The 16245-nt window shown below is 41.2% G+C and overlaps 1 protein-coding gene across 6 annotated transcripts in view; it reads left to right on the top strand.

Annotated features, from left to right (window-relative positions):
- The window catches only part of KLF12 (KLF transcription factor 12), a 311165-nt gene that overhangs the window by 36808 nt on the left and 258112 nt on the right, over window positions 1-16245 (top strand). Inside the window, exon 2 of one of the 6 annotated variants that reach the window (XM_068153132.1) lies at window positions 8139-8231. The exons of the other annotated variants lie outside the window; for them this stretch is intronic. The gene's annotated coding sequence lies outside the window, so the exon portion shown is untranslated. The remainder of the gene's footprint in view (window positions 1-8138; window positions 8232-16245) is intronic. 6 annotated transcript variants of the gene reach the window in all.

The raw sequence follows: 16245 nt of genomic DNA, 5'->3' as shown, positions 1-16245 counted from the left end.
GCAGTCACTCTCATAAAATGTCTTGATGGGTTAAGGAAGTGGTGATGGCAGTCTCCCGTCTTGTGATGTCTTTGTAGAGAATGTGGAATTCCCTTACATGCTATTTTTCTGTGGCTTTGTTTGGCATATCTTACAGTAAATCTCTTGGAATCAACAAATTTAAGAGCCCTTTTCTCTTTCTATTTGCTGCCTCTGCTGTTGTGAGGAGAGAAATTGCACAAGCTGGAGTCCTGGGTATGTTAAAAGACAGTTATTAGCCATACATTTTCTATGGGGAGCTTTGGACTTTGAACTTTGTGAATTTGCTCAGACCTCTGTTTACTGTAGAACACAGCACAGTGCCCTTGTCCCCAGCAGTCTTATGAACAGAGAGGGTCAGTGAACATTGTAATTTGTGTGCTAAGAAATTAATTTAGAGGCTGGATTGGGTTTTGTCTGTCGGGGAGTTTAGGCTGGAGGTGAGGAGAAAGTTCTTCACAGTCATTGGTCATTGGAATGTGCTGCCCAGGGAGGTGGTGGAGTCCCCATCCCTGGAGGTGTTCAGGAGGGGATTGGATGTGGCACTTGGTGCCATGGTCTGGTCATGAGGTCTGTGGTGCCAGGTTGGACTCGATGATCTTTGAGGTCTCTTCCAACCTTAGTGATACTGTGAGACTGTGAGTTCAGCCAACAGTTTCTAGCTGCCTTCTTGTGTTCGTACACTTATGAGACAGGGCAAGTGTCTAGAGCTGTTGTGTTTTGCTTTGTGTTTCTTTCTTTTGTGGTATGTCTTGTCTAATTTTATTTTTTCTTTTAAACTCCTCCCTGTGATACAGATCTGAAGCTGCTGGGTAGGAAAACTTTGATATTGCAGAGTAATGCAAGTACGTAGGGGGCTGTGATACCATTACAACAAATTTAGTCTCGTCATACCCGTACGGAAGGATTAAAGTTCAGAGTGCTGTTTTGCCTTGACACCCACGCCTCCTGAAAGCCACAAGACTCTCTTAGGTTTCTCAATTATGTGTTTCCCAGCCTTAAAGGCAAGCTTTAGGAGACTAATATCTAACTGCTTTAAGACATAACACATGTAGTATTGAACTGCTTTAAGACATCTTGAGTCTGATGCTTAACTTCTGAGAAGCCCAGCTTCCTCTGAAAATTCTGGCAGACAATGCAGGTTTTGTTTGTTTGTAATACATTATTTATTTATTTATTTATTTAGTCTGTAGAGTGACAAAACAAAGCCAACAGAATTTTCAGTGGCCTGAGAGAGCCCTGTGAGGAAAGTAGAGTTCCGTTGGGAATTGAGCCCTCAGTCCTCCATGTCTATGTCTGTCTAACCCACAACACCAAGGGTTTGGTGAAGCACCTTGCCTGGTTGAAGAAGCCTGTTAGGGCACAAGTCAAACAACATGGGGTTGAGTGCAAAGACCTGGTAGCATTCATTTGGATCAGAGGAGATGAGAAATCAGCAGGCCAGGAGGATGCATCCATTGGAGAGATGAAAGGATGTTGTGTGGGTGTGGGAAATAGGTGATGGGGAGGGATAAGCACACAACATGGCATGAGGATCTTGCACTGTGTCATGTCTCTAGACATCCTCCAGTGGGAAGGAAGAGATTTAGAATCTCTGCAGACTGCTGGTCCAACCAAAGCAGGTGACATCTGCCTATAAGAGTACAAGCTAATGGTTTTTAGAAGTAGTAGATGCCTGCAAGAGATGCTTCTTTCCTCCTAAGCAAAATTTGTCACATTCTCTGATCAATTTCTCTTTTGACTGCTCTCCGCCTACTTGTCCAGAACTTCCTGTTTTGATAGTTAGCTTCAGAAGACGTTCAAGGACTGTTTGGGTTGGAGCTTGAAGATACAGAACTTGAAAGTGGGCTGATAGACCAGAACAGGACCTGATTTTTGGAAAGTCAGTGTGACTTCTAGCGACTGAAGGAGCTGGGGCTGTTTAGTTTGGAAAAGAGGAGGCTGAGGCGAGACCTCATTGCTGTCTACAACAACCTGAAAGGATGTTGTGGAGAGGCTGGTGCTGATCTCTTCTCACAGGTAATTAGTAATAGAACAAGAGGGAATGGCCTCAAGCTGCGACAGGGTAGGTTTAGACTGGACATTAGGAAAACAATTGTTGCAGAAAGAGCGGTCAGGCATCGGAATGTGCTGCCCAGGGAGGTGGTTGAGTCACCAACCCTGGATGTGGTTAAAGGTTGTTTACATTTGGTGGTTGGGGATATGGTTTAGGGATGAACCTTGTAGAGTAGCGTTATCATTTGGACTTGGTGATCCTGAGGGTCTTTTCCAACATGAATGTTTCTGTGATTCTGTGATTTCCTAAAGTCTAGGGTCTGAAATACGTTGCATTTTAAGAGCCTCTGTAGAGGTGAGAAAGGTACAAGCTATTTGCCAAATCAGAGTGCAGGTGATGGGCAAACAGACAGAAATAAGGTAAGGAAAGCTCTAGGATATGAGCATAGTTATGTGAAAAAGTCTTCCAGCGTAGATCCTTACATGAAATGTGGGGGTTTTGGTGGGATAGGAGTCAGGTGGAGGGATGTTTCTGAAGGCCTTTTTGGTGGTGATGATGATAGTTGTGGTGATGGAGAAGAGGAATTGAGTTCTGGATAAAATTTTTAACCTCTTTCTAAGCTTCAAACTTAGGCAGAAAGCTGTAATCATAGTCCTTTCCAAACAAAAAGCTCCTTTCCAGGCACAACCCAAACATGGAATCTGATGCTGAGTGGTGGGAGCTTCCCTTGGGAAGTGACTGAGAGAGAGTTAGTGAGACAATGCTTGTGTGACTCTATTAACACCCTGTTGTGAGTAGCATTTCTTATTTTTCTTTTTGCTTATCTTCTGTTCTGTAGACAGGGAGATTAAATTTGCTATTACTTGGTGACCATAAATGTCTCTTCTCTGAGTGTTCGGTTCTGTGGTAAGATAGCAAATTAGCATTTGTATTCTCTTTAAATCACCTACCTTGCCTGAAAGGTGAAATGAAGCCTAAGTGTCCCTCTCAGGTGGTGCTGGTGACCGCTACCAAATACCTTGCAGTTGTGCCTTCCTGTTTGGGGCTGTTTCCTGTTTGAACATGGTGAGATTGCAGCAAGAGACTTCTCATACTTTTTTTGTTGATTTGCAGAAGGTTTCTGAAGAGTGTGAGTTTTTGACTCTTACAGAAATGGCAAGAACGCAGAAGGGAGGCAGAGCACTCTGTGTAGTATGTGGAAAACACTGTAAAAGCTCTGAGCTACATTTCCAGATAACAAGGTTGTGATTGGCTTAAAAAACTAATGAAAAAAATAAAGGGAACTGCTTTTATGGTGAGAGATGGTTAAAATGAAAGGAACATGTTCAGGAGACTACCTTATAGCCTTTAGAAAAGTGTAGAAAAGCTAGATCTCCCCAATACATTCCTTTTCCTAGTCTTTTAGAAAACTGAAGATATACATAGTTTGTGTTAATTTTTATACAAGACATCTTGAATAAGGTGAGCTGCATGTCCTGTTTTCTCCTCTCTGATTTTTTCTCCCTCCTTGTTTCTTGCTACAGACCATCGATTTCCTTAATCATGCTCAGTCTCTTCTAGATCTTGCTGCTCCATCTCTCTTCCCTGAGGTCATTCTCAAATCATCCATGTTCTCATGACTAAGGATAAACAAATGTGCAGATGCATGTGGGGGACAAAAGGAAGAATGAAATAACTCCAAATACAGCGAATACTGCAGTGCACATGTGTTTTTTTTCCCAGGAAAATTCTGTGAGAGACTAAGCTTAACATGACAGATGTTAGTTATGTTTCTTTATGTCCTTTTGGAAGATGCTCAGATGCTACAGAGTAAAGGGCCTGAATCAATTCCATTTGTTTAAATATCCTCATACCTTTTTCATTTTGCTTTCTTTATAGTTGGCAAGCTTGAGATTGTTTTATAACTGCATGATCTTTGTTCCTGCCTAGAGCAAACAATTTAAATACACTAATAATTCATGTAACCTTTTTTGAGACTCACGTTATTTTCTTTTATCTAGGAACATGCACACAGACACAAAAAGCAACGCCAGAATGTTATGAGAGGCTTTCCTTTTAGTGCATTTGTCTCTTCAGTTGTGAAACTCTTCACAAAATAATCACCTAAAATTTCTGTGATGGAGATCTGGCATCTTAATGCTAAAGCATTTCTTCATTTTAGTTGTTAGCTAGTCTTTGTCAAGACAGTGGCATTTGTTTTGATTTCAAAGCAGCTCAATTTTCAGCTGGAAAAAATCTGAAGCTCTAATTTTGATTTAAGACAAGGAGCTGGAAGGCTAGTGATGCATTACTCCTTCTGTGGCATGTTTCTATAGGAAGCAACTGAAATGCTCAACTCTTCAAAACACTAAACACTTCAGTCCTTAACTGGGCCCCTCAGTTTAGGAAGGATGTTGACTTGCTGGAACATGTCCAGAGAAGGGCAACAAATTTGGTGAGGGGTTTGGAGCACAAGCCCTGTGAGGAGAGACTGAGGAAGCTGGGGTTACTTAGCCTGGAGAAGAGGAGACTCAGGGGTGACCTTATTGCTCTCTGCAACTACCTGAAGGGAAGTTGTAGGCAGGCAGAGGTTGGTCTTTTCTCCCAGACAAGCAGCACCAGAGCAAGAGGACATAGTCTCAAGCTGCACCAGGGGAGGTTTAGTCTGGAGGTTAGGAAGAAGTTCTTCACAGAGAGAGTGATTGCCCATTGGAATGGGCTGCCCAGGGAGGTGGTGGAGTCACCATCCCTGGAGGTGTTCAGGAGGAGACTTGATAGGGTGCTTGGTTGAATGGTTTAGTTGATTAGGTGGGTTGGATAATAGGTTAGACATGATGATTTTGAAGGTCTCTTCCAACCTGGTCTGGTCTATTCTATTCTATTCTAATTAAAAAAATGGAAAGGACCTAATTTATTTTAGGGAGGTGGTGGAGTCACCATCCCTGGAGGTGTTCAGGAGGAGACTTGATAGGATGCTTGGTTGAATGGTTTAGTTGAGTATGTGGGTTGGATAATAGGTTGGACGCGATGATCTTGAAGGTCTCTTCCAACCTGGTTTATTCTATTCTATTCTATTCTATTCTATTCTATTCTATTCTATTCTATTCTATTCTATTCTATTCTATTCTATTCTATTCTATTCTATTCTATTCTATTTTATTCTATTCATTCACTTTGTGCTTCAGTCATTTGAAATGTTTATGCTCTGGAAATTATTGCTTTCCATATTAATTAAATGTGAAGATCATTGCATGAGGGTGATCTTACACAAACTTTGGGGTTTTTTATACATAAACTCCAGATACTTATTTATGGATTATGGATAAACTATATAGGAAGGGTACTATCCAGAAGAGAAGACCTTTATTAAATCATTAATTTTTAGATTTAAAATTATTAAATACATTCATTATTAATTTATTATTAATTTATGAATTTTTTAGATTAAAAAGTCCCCAGTTTTACAAGAGCAGCTCACAACTTGCTTTTTATGTATTTTCTGTCTTGGTTTTCAGCATACATTAGTTGTGTTTGTTTTTATTCACAGCCATTATTAAGGGACATGATACATACTTCAGGGCAAGGAGCTGATGAATAAGAGCTGGTCAGTCAGGGGCAAGCCCAGAGTCTTCTTTGAAAGCTTCTTAGGATTAGAAATAATTTTTGGTCAGATCATTCCAAATACTCCATTTTGTGCTGTGTGTTGGACAAAACAATAAATTAAAGAGCATCTTCAGACCATGAAGGTATAAATGTCTGTAGTTAAATTCACAAAAACATAAAAAGAAAAAACCTTGTATTTGACAACAAATACTTCAAGAGCTTTTCTGTGTATTGTTCTGTATAAATTCCAGATAGATGGTAGAGGATGTGAATTGAAAATAGAAAATGCTTTAGAGTTAGAGGAGGAATAGAAGGAATATAGTATGTTGCCTTTTATGTAAGATGATTCAAGCAGTAAATGTATCAGAAACCAGTCTATAACAGTGCTGCAGCCATAAAGCAAATACTTTTATTTAAGCATTAATCTTGTAAATGGGAAAATAATCTTGCATTGTGTAATCCAGCACTCTTTGTGGTTTCATGTGATGTATGTGCAAAGGCCACCTACTTGCAGTGACCTGACCCTAAGTTTTCAATTAGAGGGTAGTCATTTGTCCCACCAAACTTGTAAGATTGCTGTGAGATTTGTGCTCAGCTCTAGAAGCCTCTCTTCTGCTTCTTTCATAAGGGGAGCCTTGGGTGATGGCTTCAGATGTGCAGCTGCCCAAAGGGTACTACTGGTCAGGTGCCTGTGTTTTTGATGAGAGGAGGTCTGTGCAGTCTGGCAATGTACCCCTTAGACGTTCTCAGAACATCTGCTGTTACTTCCCAGGGTTAAAGCTGCCAAATTTGTCAGCTTCTGTACTTAAAGCCTTTGAGCTTCTTTCACACGACTTTGTTGTTATTTGTAAACATAATTAAGTGTTCTGCCCCAATGGAAAACAGTGGAAGGTGGTTCAGAGAAGCCAACAGGACACAAGGAGAACCATAAAACATAAAATATCCAACAAATACTAATTTGTTAGAGTTAGAAAAACATGCATCTTGTGTCATGCAGTGTGAATTTGTTTTAAAAAGGATTTAAAGTGGTTGCAGAATCTGTACTAGATTTGGACTTCAGGAGGTTCCACCTCAACATGAGGAGGAACTTCTTTACTGTAAGGGTCACAGAGTACTGGAAAAGGCTGTCCAGAGAGGTTGTGGAGTCTCCTTCTCTGAATATGAGCCAGCAGTGTGCCCAGTTGGCCAAGAGGGCCAATGGCATCCTGGCCTGCATTAGGAATAGTGTGGCCAGCAGGAGCAGGGAAGTCATTGTGCCCCTCTACTCTGCATTGGTTAGGCTGCACCTTGAGTTCTGTGTCCAGTTCTGGGCCCCTCAGTTTAAGAAGGACATCGAAACACTTGAATGTGTCCACAGAAGGGCAATGAGGCTGGTGAGAGGCCTTGAACACAAGCCCTATGAGGAGAAGCTGAGGGAGCTGGAATTGTTTAGCCTGGAGAAGAGGAGGCTCAGGGGTGACCTCATTGCTCTCTACAACTACCTGAAAGGTGGTTGTAGCCAGGAAGGGGTTGGTCTCATCTCCCAGGCAACCAGCACCAGAACAAGAGGACACAGTCTCAAGCTGCGCCAGGGGAGGTTTAGACTCGAGGTGAGGAGGAAGTTCTTCACCGAGCGAGTCGTTTGTCACTGGAATGTGCTGCCCAGGGAGGTGGTTGAGTCATCATCCCTGGAGGCGTTCAAGAGGGGATTGGACGTGGCACTTGGTGCCATGGTCTAGTCATGGGGTCTGTGTTGATAGGTTGGACTTGATGATCCTCGAGGTCTCTTCCAACCTTAGTTATACTGTGATACTGTAACTTTCAAGACCCATCTAGATGCATTCCTGTGTGATCTGTGCTAGATTGTATGGCCCTGCGCTGGCAGGGGGGGTGGACTTGATCTTCAGAGGCCACTTACAACCCCTAACGTCCTGTGATCCTGTGGACTTGTCTCGCCTAACTGTGGTAGAAGCTATGTCTACATGAGCAGGTGATCTGGGGCAGCAGGAGCAGATGGACATGATAGCAGTTGTTACTGCAGACCCTAATGACCCTGTTTGGGTTGGAATGCTTTTGGTGTGCAGATGGAGCGGCACTTCTGGTTTAGCTTCCTTCAAAAGCAGCCTGTTTTGTGTGTACCATGGCTGCCCTGGAAACCAGGGTAAGCTGATAGGCCAAGCCAACATGCAGTAACAGAGGCTGTCTCTCTGTTGCAAGATCTTTCCAGGGATGGACAGATATTCAGGGGCAGTTCAAGCCTTTTCTCTCTTCATTTGACTACATTTGAAACTTACAGTCACAAAACTCCTAATCGAGCTAGTTTGGCATTTAGAGCTTAGATGCAGTAAAGCTTGGCTGGACTGCTTGAAGAGTAGTAAAAGACTGCTCTTTTTGTCACAGAGTTGTTTATCCTGCTACAACTCTGTCTTCAGTTACTGCTTCAACTGAAGATTTGTTGCACACTAAATTTTCTGAAGTTTGGAGTGGACCCAAATTCACAGAAAAATCCTTCTTCCCCTTTTAAGAAAAGGAAGAGGTCTCATTTTATTTATTTACTCCACAGTTTGTGGCAGAGTGACTGTCTCTTTATCTGACATCCTCCTTTGGTCTGGATATTCCTCAGGGCACAACAATGAATCATTCATCTCTGCACAAGGTGAGACACTTTCATTTTTTAATGAGTAATATCATGGCAGAGCTTGCACTTTTTTCTTTGGAGTTTCTGCTGTGTAAAAAAGTCAACCAAACAGGATATAACTATGTAAAAGGCAAATCACCCCTTGCTGTGTGCCGGGGGATGTCACTGTGGGAGTCACAGTGCAATGTGCCATGCGGATGCTGGCCATTTAGGATATAGAGGACAGTTGGCTCAGGTCCACTCACTTGGGGGATTTTTGCTTTTGACACCTGGAGGGACATCTAATTTTCTTCTTTAATTTTCTCACAGCCTACAGGTAGGATGTGTTCCCTTATAGTGAATCCTGAATAGATAATCAGGGGTTTAGGTGTATTTTATCATTTAGTGTATCTGTTGATGGTGTCACTGTCATTCCATCTCCTTTCTTTTGCCAGTCTGATAAATGAGCTGTAATATTGTATAATTGTGGGCTTACACCATAATCTGTTATTTGTGCCTTTGGCTGGGGAAAGACAATGACAACAGTCGTAATGGCTTAAAATAATTCAACTTCAGTCAAACCTCAAACAGTTAATGTTCAAAGGATACTGGAATGGGAATATATTAGAGGTTTTTCTATGCATAAACTTGCAACATGGCTAGTTACCTTAAAATTCAGTTGCCTATCATGGGCAAATTACTGCTTCTGTGGGCTATGTGCAGGGCTTTTTAGCACGGAACAGACTGATTGCCGGAGTGGATTAATGCCTTTCACATCTGCAAGTCTTAGTTCAGCTCAAAAGTGAAATACATGTTCCGAGTGGACATGTGCGCACATTGCAAATGCCGCTGCACAGGCTGGCCTGGTTTGAGAATTAAGAGCTCCTTTATTTCATAGGAGGGATTCAGTGCTAAAATATTAGTATTTCATAAGCACCACAGATGCAGCCTCGGTTATTATTTTTGTAATGATTATTTGGATTAGTCTCTTCAGTTGTTCTCATTAGAAAAAAATCTGTCAAACTGAAAAAAAGTAATTAAAAAATTAAGTGTATGTTGCAGTTTTAAAGTTTGTATAGCCATAGGGTTGGAAAGGCTAGAGTCATCTGGCATTTTTCCAGCTATGTCTGTCTTTGTGGGAACTGAGTAAGCCTGTGATGTAGGCTGCTTTGTTAAATCCATCACTGAGAGTGTGAGAGAAATGGTCAGTACCTGTGGTGAGGGTTTTATTGTGTGAGTACTTTCCTCCTTTTTTATCTTAATCTCCCCAAAATTTCTCTTCTTACAGAGTTTTCTCTTTTTGTGTGTGTGCCAGGTTTCTTGATGGTGTTCAGGCTTGGCAAGACAGGGGTTCTAACTGTGCTGCTTTCTGGAGAGCTCCTGAGGGAGCATGAGCTCCTGTTGCACCTTCCTCAGGTGCTGGTCCTGCTCTGAGATGGCCTGCAAAAATATATGACTCAAGCTTCGTTCTGAGTGACTGGCTGCCAGAGGGGCCTCTGAGCATCCTCATCTTCTGGTTGTAAGGTGGGAGGGATAGGATTTCTGGGAATTAATAAGACCAGACCACCAGTGGGTGTGGGACAGTGTAGCTCCCAGGTGCTTATTCGACATGGTTTACTTGGAGGTATGTGTGAACAAATACAAAGATTAAAGCAAGCAGTGAGCTGCAGGTGTGGACACTTCAGCAAACACAGGCAAGAAAAATCAATTTTTCACAAATGAAAGAGGAGAAAAAAAATCAATAGGGAAAGGACTGTTATTTTCAATTTAAAGCCAGAGGAGTTGGGGTTTGATCTCCCGAGTTCATGCTTTCCTGTTCTCATTCACATGTTGCATGGCTCTGTTATTGGAGACCTGTAGACTGTGTCATCTAGAGATCATTAAATATAAATGGTTGAAAAAATGTGAAATGCTCCCTGTCCTTATTTATTTATTTACTTGTCAGCTTGCAGATATTTCTCCCTCTGTAGTTAACTCCTGTGGATGCTGGTTCCCTGTATGGGAGTACTGGAGTGCATCGAGCTTTAGCTGTGAAGTCCACCAGCCTTTTCATCATGCATGTTTTGACAATATTTAAAGCACACAAATCAGACTGTAGTTATTGATCTCTGTTTGTTTCTTTTCAACAGACTGTGATTCCATCTGGCTACCTGATGGTGAGAGTGCCCACAAAAACATGTCCAATATTTTAAAAAGAAATGCTGAATTTTGACTTTGCAGTACTATCTGCACGAGGTCTGGTAAATACAGTGAGAAGGGGAGCCAGAGATCATTCAGAGGACCCCCTCATCTCATCTTGGTGCAGTCCATTGTAATGCAGGGGAGAGTCCCAGGGTTGTTTTTTTTTTAATGTTGAAAACAAAAGTGAAAGAGTATTTTTGGCCAGTTTCTATTTTTAACTTTTATGTAACCAAAAATGTCTGTAATAGCATTAACCTTATTGCTCTCTACAACTACCTGAAGGGAGGTTGTGGATAGGCGAAGGTTGGTCTCTTCTCCCAGGCAGCCAGCACCAGAACAAGAGGACACAGTCTTGAGGTGCACCAGGGGAGGTTTAGGCTGGAGGTTAAGAAGAAATTCTTCATAGAGAGAGTGATTGGCCATTGGAATGGGCTGCTCTGGAAGGTGGTGGAGTCACCATCACTGGAGGTGTTCAGGAGGAGACTTGATAGGGTGCTTGGTTGCATGGTTTAGTTGATTAGGTGGTGTTGGATAATAGGCTGGACGCGATGGTCTTGAAGGTCTCTTTCAACCTGGTTTATTCTATTCTAACTGTGTGACAGCTGTGCTACCTTACAAATTTATTTGTGTGGAGACTTACCCTGGTAGCTAGTAGGTAAAAATGTGTAATGATGGAAAGACTCTTTCCTTATTAAATTTCTGCAAAAGCAAAGGGTTCACTTGCAAACAGACATTTGTTAGGTCTTGTTTGTGGTGGCATCTTAGGAGAGCAAGCAGAAGCGATCATTAGGAATGTACTGACAAGTTCATCAGAGATCTGCAAAACTGCCTATCTTCATCACTGTTTTCCACAGCACTTATTTTTTTCCTAGCATTTAAAAAATAATTTAATTTGTTGTGTATGACTCCAGCTATGCCAGTATGAAATAGTGTTGGGAGATGCACCCACACCCACTAAAGCCTTAGAGGTTCTGTAAAGGTGAGGGGAAGAAATAAGAATCTTCTGAATTGGATCAGTTAATTTCTTTTCAAGAGCAGTTTGCTGCCCAAGTGAAGAATGTTCAAGTGCATATGTTTATATATTCATGTCTGTATGTATGTATCCATATGTATTAGTATATATTTATATATGGAGAGCTATATATATGTGTGTGTGTATATATATGCATCTGAAACAGAACAATAAGGGAAGACCTAGTGTTGGTTCATTTACCTTCAACACCCAGTAGAGGCAATCTGCTCAACTAAAGGTCTAGTCAGCACAGTGCTTCTGCTGTGGCCAAGGAAGGGGTAAAAAACTTGCAGATCTCAGGTGTGCTGTGATATTGTCTATCTATGTAATCTGATCAGATGCCTAATGTTAGGAGGAAGCTGACGTAGAGCACTTTTACAGTTCAGCTGAAGCCAGCATCTGGGCCCCATGTAGCCTCTCATACAGCTGTCCCTGCACCCCTTCATGGAATGGGAAGGCAAACTGGGAGAAAAAGGCAAAACCCTCTGGGCTGATACAAGGAAAATTTAATAGAACAGCATAAAAAAGAGAAGAAACAACCAGTAATAATACTAATGAAACAGTATACAAAGCAGGTGATACAAAACAGCACTGACTGAATGACTGAGACAGCTAAATGTGACTCTGGCTCTAAATGGGATGTGTCTGAATGGCTGAGATGATCTTGAAAATGCCTCTCAGGCTAATACTTAAGTAAACCAGTAAGAGGCCTACGTTGCAAACCCATTGCCATGTAAGACAGCGTGTTCCTGTACTTGTGGAGCTCCATAATAGGACTGTACAAGGCAGGCAAGGCAACTTTGGGTTTCACTATGTGTTGTCTTTCAGCTGCTGTTCCCAAAAGCCTGCAACTTCAACCTTGCCCCGTCACATGTTGCTGCCCGCAGAAGTGTGTTGCATATTTCAGTGTACTATTGTTGTCTAATGGGGAATATCAGATCTGAAAGGAGGGTAGCTGCTGGTAAGGGCAATTTCAGCGGCAGCAGGCAGCATCTTCAGGAGTGGTAGTTGAAGGAGATGTGCTAAAACCCTCAGTTGGTTACACATTATGTTGCTGTGTGGAGAGTGGTTGGAAATGGCAATTTAGTCACGTGTTTCCCTCCCTTTCTTGGCAGTTTCTTGGCTCTGCAACTTCTTTGTGAAGTGAAGCTGGTGCATCAAATGATGAGGAGTTGTTGCAGGAAGAATCGTTTCCACCTCATTTGAGGGAAGGTTGTATTATGGTTTGAAACTTTTTTGACCAAGGCTGCAGGAAGATAAGCAACACAAACAGGGAGGGAGAAAAGATTCTTTGTGGATACTCAGAATAACATTTTTGGGGGATCCTTTTCTTAGATATATATACATCTGAGTGGGAAAACAGAGAGATTGGAAGAAACCAGGATTGTTGCTAGCTAGAGAGTAGGAAAAAAAATGTGCGCTGAACCCAGAGCCCTGCTCCAGTTCTAGAGGAAGTAAATAGATGAGAAAATAAAACTAGCCCTAGGCTTTAAAAGCAATTCATCAATATGAATTGGCTGTGGTCAGGTAGTGATTGGAGAAATTGGGGAAAATCTGTGGGATGATGTGAGTCTCTTTTTGCTGTGGAATTAGACTCCTTCACTGAGGTTGATGTAGTTGCCAGCAACTGAAAGTGCTTTCATGAAACTGTTGTTCAAGTACAGCAGAAGCCTGCATGGCGGGAGGGCTCCCATGCTCCTGGAGAGCTTTAGCATGGGTGCAGTTGGGCTTATTTCCTCTTGCTGTTTGTTTGGTAAAATTCAGAATAGCCAGAAATACTAATGTAGTGAAAATACTCCTACCAGTCCTGTCACCTTTTTATTATAGATATATGACAGTGACATGTATAAAAGTAGGGAAACCACAAGCATTACAGCTGAGCGGCTTGAAATTTGCATTTTTCTGAATTTTACTATCCCCACATTTCTTTGAACACAATTTTTAGCTGTTTGCATTTGTGACTTAACCTTCATACTCGTATCTCAGTCACACTTGTCTAATGTTTGCTTTTTATGGCTCACTCACCTTTTTGTGTCTCTTTCCATTCTGGTTTCTCACTCATGAATATGCATAGGAAAGATGCTCTTGAGATATAAAAACATTAAAAAAATCAGTGGACATAGTTTGTCACTATGACTTCCAGACAGTGGTCAACTTGCTCAGCTTTCTCATGCAACAGTTTCTGTGAAAATGGAGGAGCAGGAAAAACCCCACTACACCCAGCCAAACAACAACAAAAGATGACATTATTGCCTCAGAAGAGCGTTCTGAAACTTCTTAAAATACTTAAAATTTTCATACTGGAAGATAAATTTACACCATTTATTTCATATTTCTTCTCTCCATCACTTGTCCTGTTCTTTCTCCTTTTGCCCACCATGTTTTACTTTGTGTATTCGGTTATTTTCTTCATTTTCACCCCTCCTAGTGCTCTTTTTGCTTCTTTTCTTCATCCTTTTCCTTTTGTTGGGAGGAGGTTATACTGATGCTGTTTCTTGCCTTCCTAAAGGTGTCTGCTCCCACTTGTTGTGTCCCTCTCTTTGCTTCCTTCTGCTAGTGGAAGACTTGGAGGAAATTCCTCTACTCCTGTGCTACTATGTTTCATCCTTAAGAGAGAAAGTTTGAGAGTTCCTAAATTTTATTAAAAATCAGTGTATTCTCACATAGTGCTGAAATTACTACCCCAGTGGATGTTTTTGGAACCCCAGAGAAGGGCAAGGCCACCTAATGTCTGCCAATGATGGTCATACAAGGTGTGTGGGGATGGGCCTGAATAAGGGATTTGAGCAGCTTTCTTCAGTGACTATCTAAATGCATGAAAGAACTCGGAAAGTGCAGTAGGGTTGGACTGGGTGACCTTTAAAGGTCTCCTTCAATCCAAACCATTTTATGATTCTGTGCTTTAGTGAAGTTGGGACTCCTTCTGCATATGACTGGTCATGCCATCCCTGGCTTCATCTCTGCAGTTGCTCATGGGTCTGTAGAACGGTGCCAACGCCCTGTTGCCTCTGCTCTTTTTTAGCCAAGTTGAATGAAACATTGTCAGCTCTTCTCAAGTGAGAAGAGGTATCTTGTATAGAGGGTTTGGGTTTAAGATCAGCCTTCTGTTTTTTATTTTATTTATTTGTGTATTAGCAGTTTGCTAATTCTGGTCACCTCTTAAAAAGCATGGATGAAGGCTTTGATCTTGCAGCGCCTTTATCTTCCCATGCACAAAGCCTCTATGATGGGATTCTGGAGATTCTGTGTGCTAGAGCTAGAGGACCAAGTGCTTGTAAGTTCAGATCTGCAGTGGAGGATGTGTGGTTATTGCTGTGTGATCTGATCTTCAGGTCTGTTTGTAGGTGCCAAACAATGCTCAGTTTCTGCAAACTCAGTAGCTGTCCCTTCTAAACATCAGAGTTTATGATACTTTTTGTGTTTGTGGTCCTGATATTAGAAGGTAGGTGGGATTATGAGTAGCTGATGGTTAAAAATCATTGGGGAAAAGTCAAAATCAAGCAGTTAGATCAGTAGTTTGAAGGATACTTCATTGCAAGCAGTTAAAAAAAAAAAAAGAAAAAGAATCTTTTAAAATGAGAGCTGAGATAAGCACTATCAGTGAAAGGACCTTAAAAAGGTTGCAGCCAGCAGTCATAAAGATAGGACATGTATAGAAGTGATTGTAGATAATGTTTTACCTTGAACTGTCCATTTCATTTTATATTCTTACAGTACAGGATTTTGATAATACTAAGTAGCTGAAACCCCATATTTCTTTTGGCATTTCTATTTAAATATGTTCATTTTTCCACTGGAAATCCATATCTTCAGGGGCTGATAATTCTCAGCTGTAAAAATGCATTCTGAGAAGAAACTGAGCCTAGGATATCTCAACAAAAATAAAATCAAAGTCACTTCAGATATAAATTATCTGCTGCCTGTAGAAAGATCAGGAGCAGAGGAAATACATTGTGCTACACTGCTATCAAGTCTGCTATATAATAAAAAAGACATTTTGTCTAGAAGAAGTTAATGGATGTTTTATGGCTGGAGTTAAGGTGTTGCCCAGTAATAGCAGTAGGTTTAAGTTACTTTGGAGGGGTCAGCTTTCTTAAAGTGTTGTCCATACTGACTATGATTAAGTATTCCTAAATGAATGTGGGAACGTGCTCCATTGACTTAGCAGCTGGGTCCAGGATGCTTCTCTGATTTGCTGGACCTTGTATTTTTTTTTCCTTTTGCCTCTATAAACAAACACATAATTGAAATATTCCTTTTTGTGCTTCCTGCTGTGAGACACGGTGCAGATAAAGACACATTTATTTGTATGGAAGCAAAGTACTCAAAGTCATTGCAGCATATCCTACCTTTTGTCTCTAACTGTCTGGTCTTTGTTAAAGTGCCCATTGGCATCATATCTGACAGTTAAATAGCACTCATGGGCTAATTTAATTTTCTTTTGAAGCATGTCTGTAACGTAAAGAGAAAGAATGTTGAGAAATAAATATACTCTTGTGGACTCTTCATCTCGTTTTTATGGAGAGTTCTCTTTATGTTTTGCTCACTGTTTCAGGAGTGCAATTACATTAAGGACTGATCCCACTGAAATTTAATGAGAAAATCTATAGCTCTGTCAACAGTAGATGAGTCCTGAGACGATTCCAGAATTACAGGAAAAATGACATGATTGTGGAGCCATGGAACATGATCCTACCAGCACTTGCTGATGAATTCCTGACGTCTCTCTATCTTAACACACCAATGTAAAGTTTGAGTGTTGTCTTATGTAAAAGATTTGTGCAAAATTAATCCTGCTGTTGAAGAAAGTAAAAGCTCTGGAAAGTGTGTCAAGCTGCAGCCACTATTATCAATGAGTCT

The sequence above is a fragment of the Melanerpes formicivorus genome, unplaced genomic scaffold, assembly GCF_026170545.1.
Source record: "Melanerpes formicivorus ecotype bairdi unplaced genomic scaffold, bMelFor1.0.p_v2 SCAF_1, whole genome shotgun sequence".
NCBI classification, from domain to species: Eukaryota; Metazoa; Chordata; class Aves; order Piciformes; family Picidae; genus Melanerpes; species Melanerpes formicivorus.
This window is presented reverse-complemented; position numbering and strand designations above follow the sequence as displayed.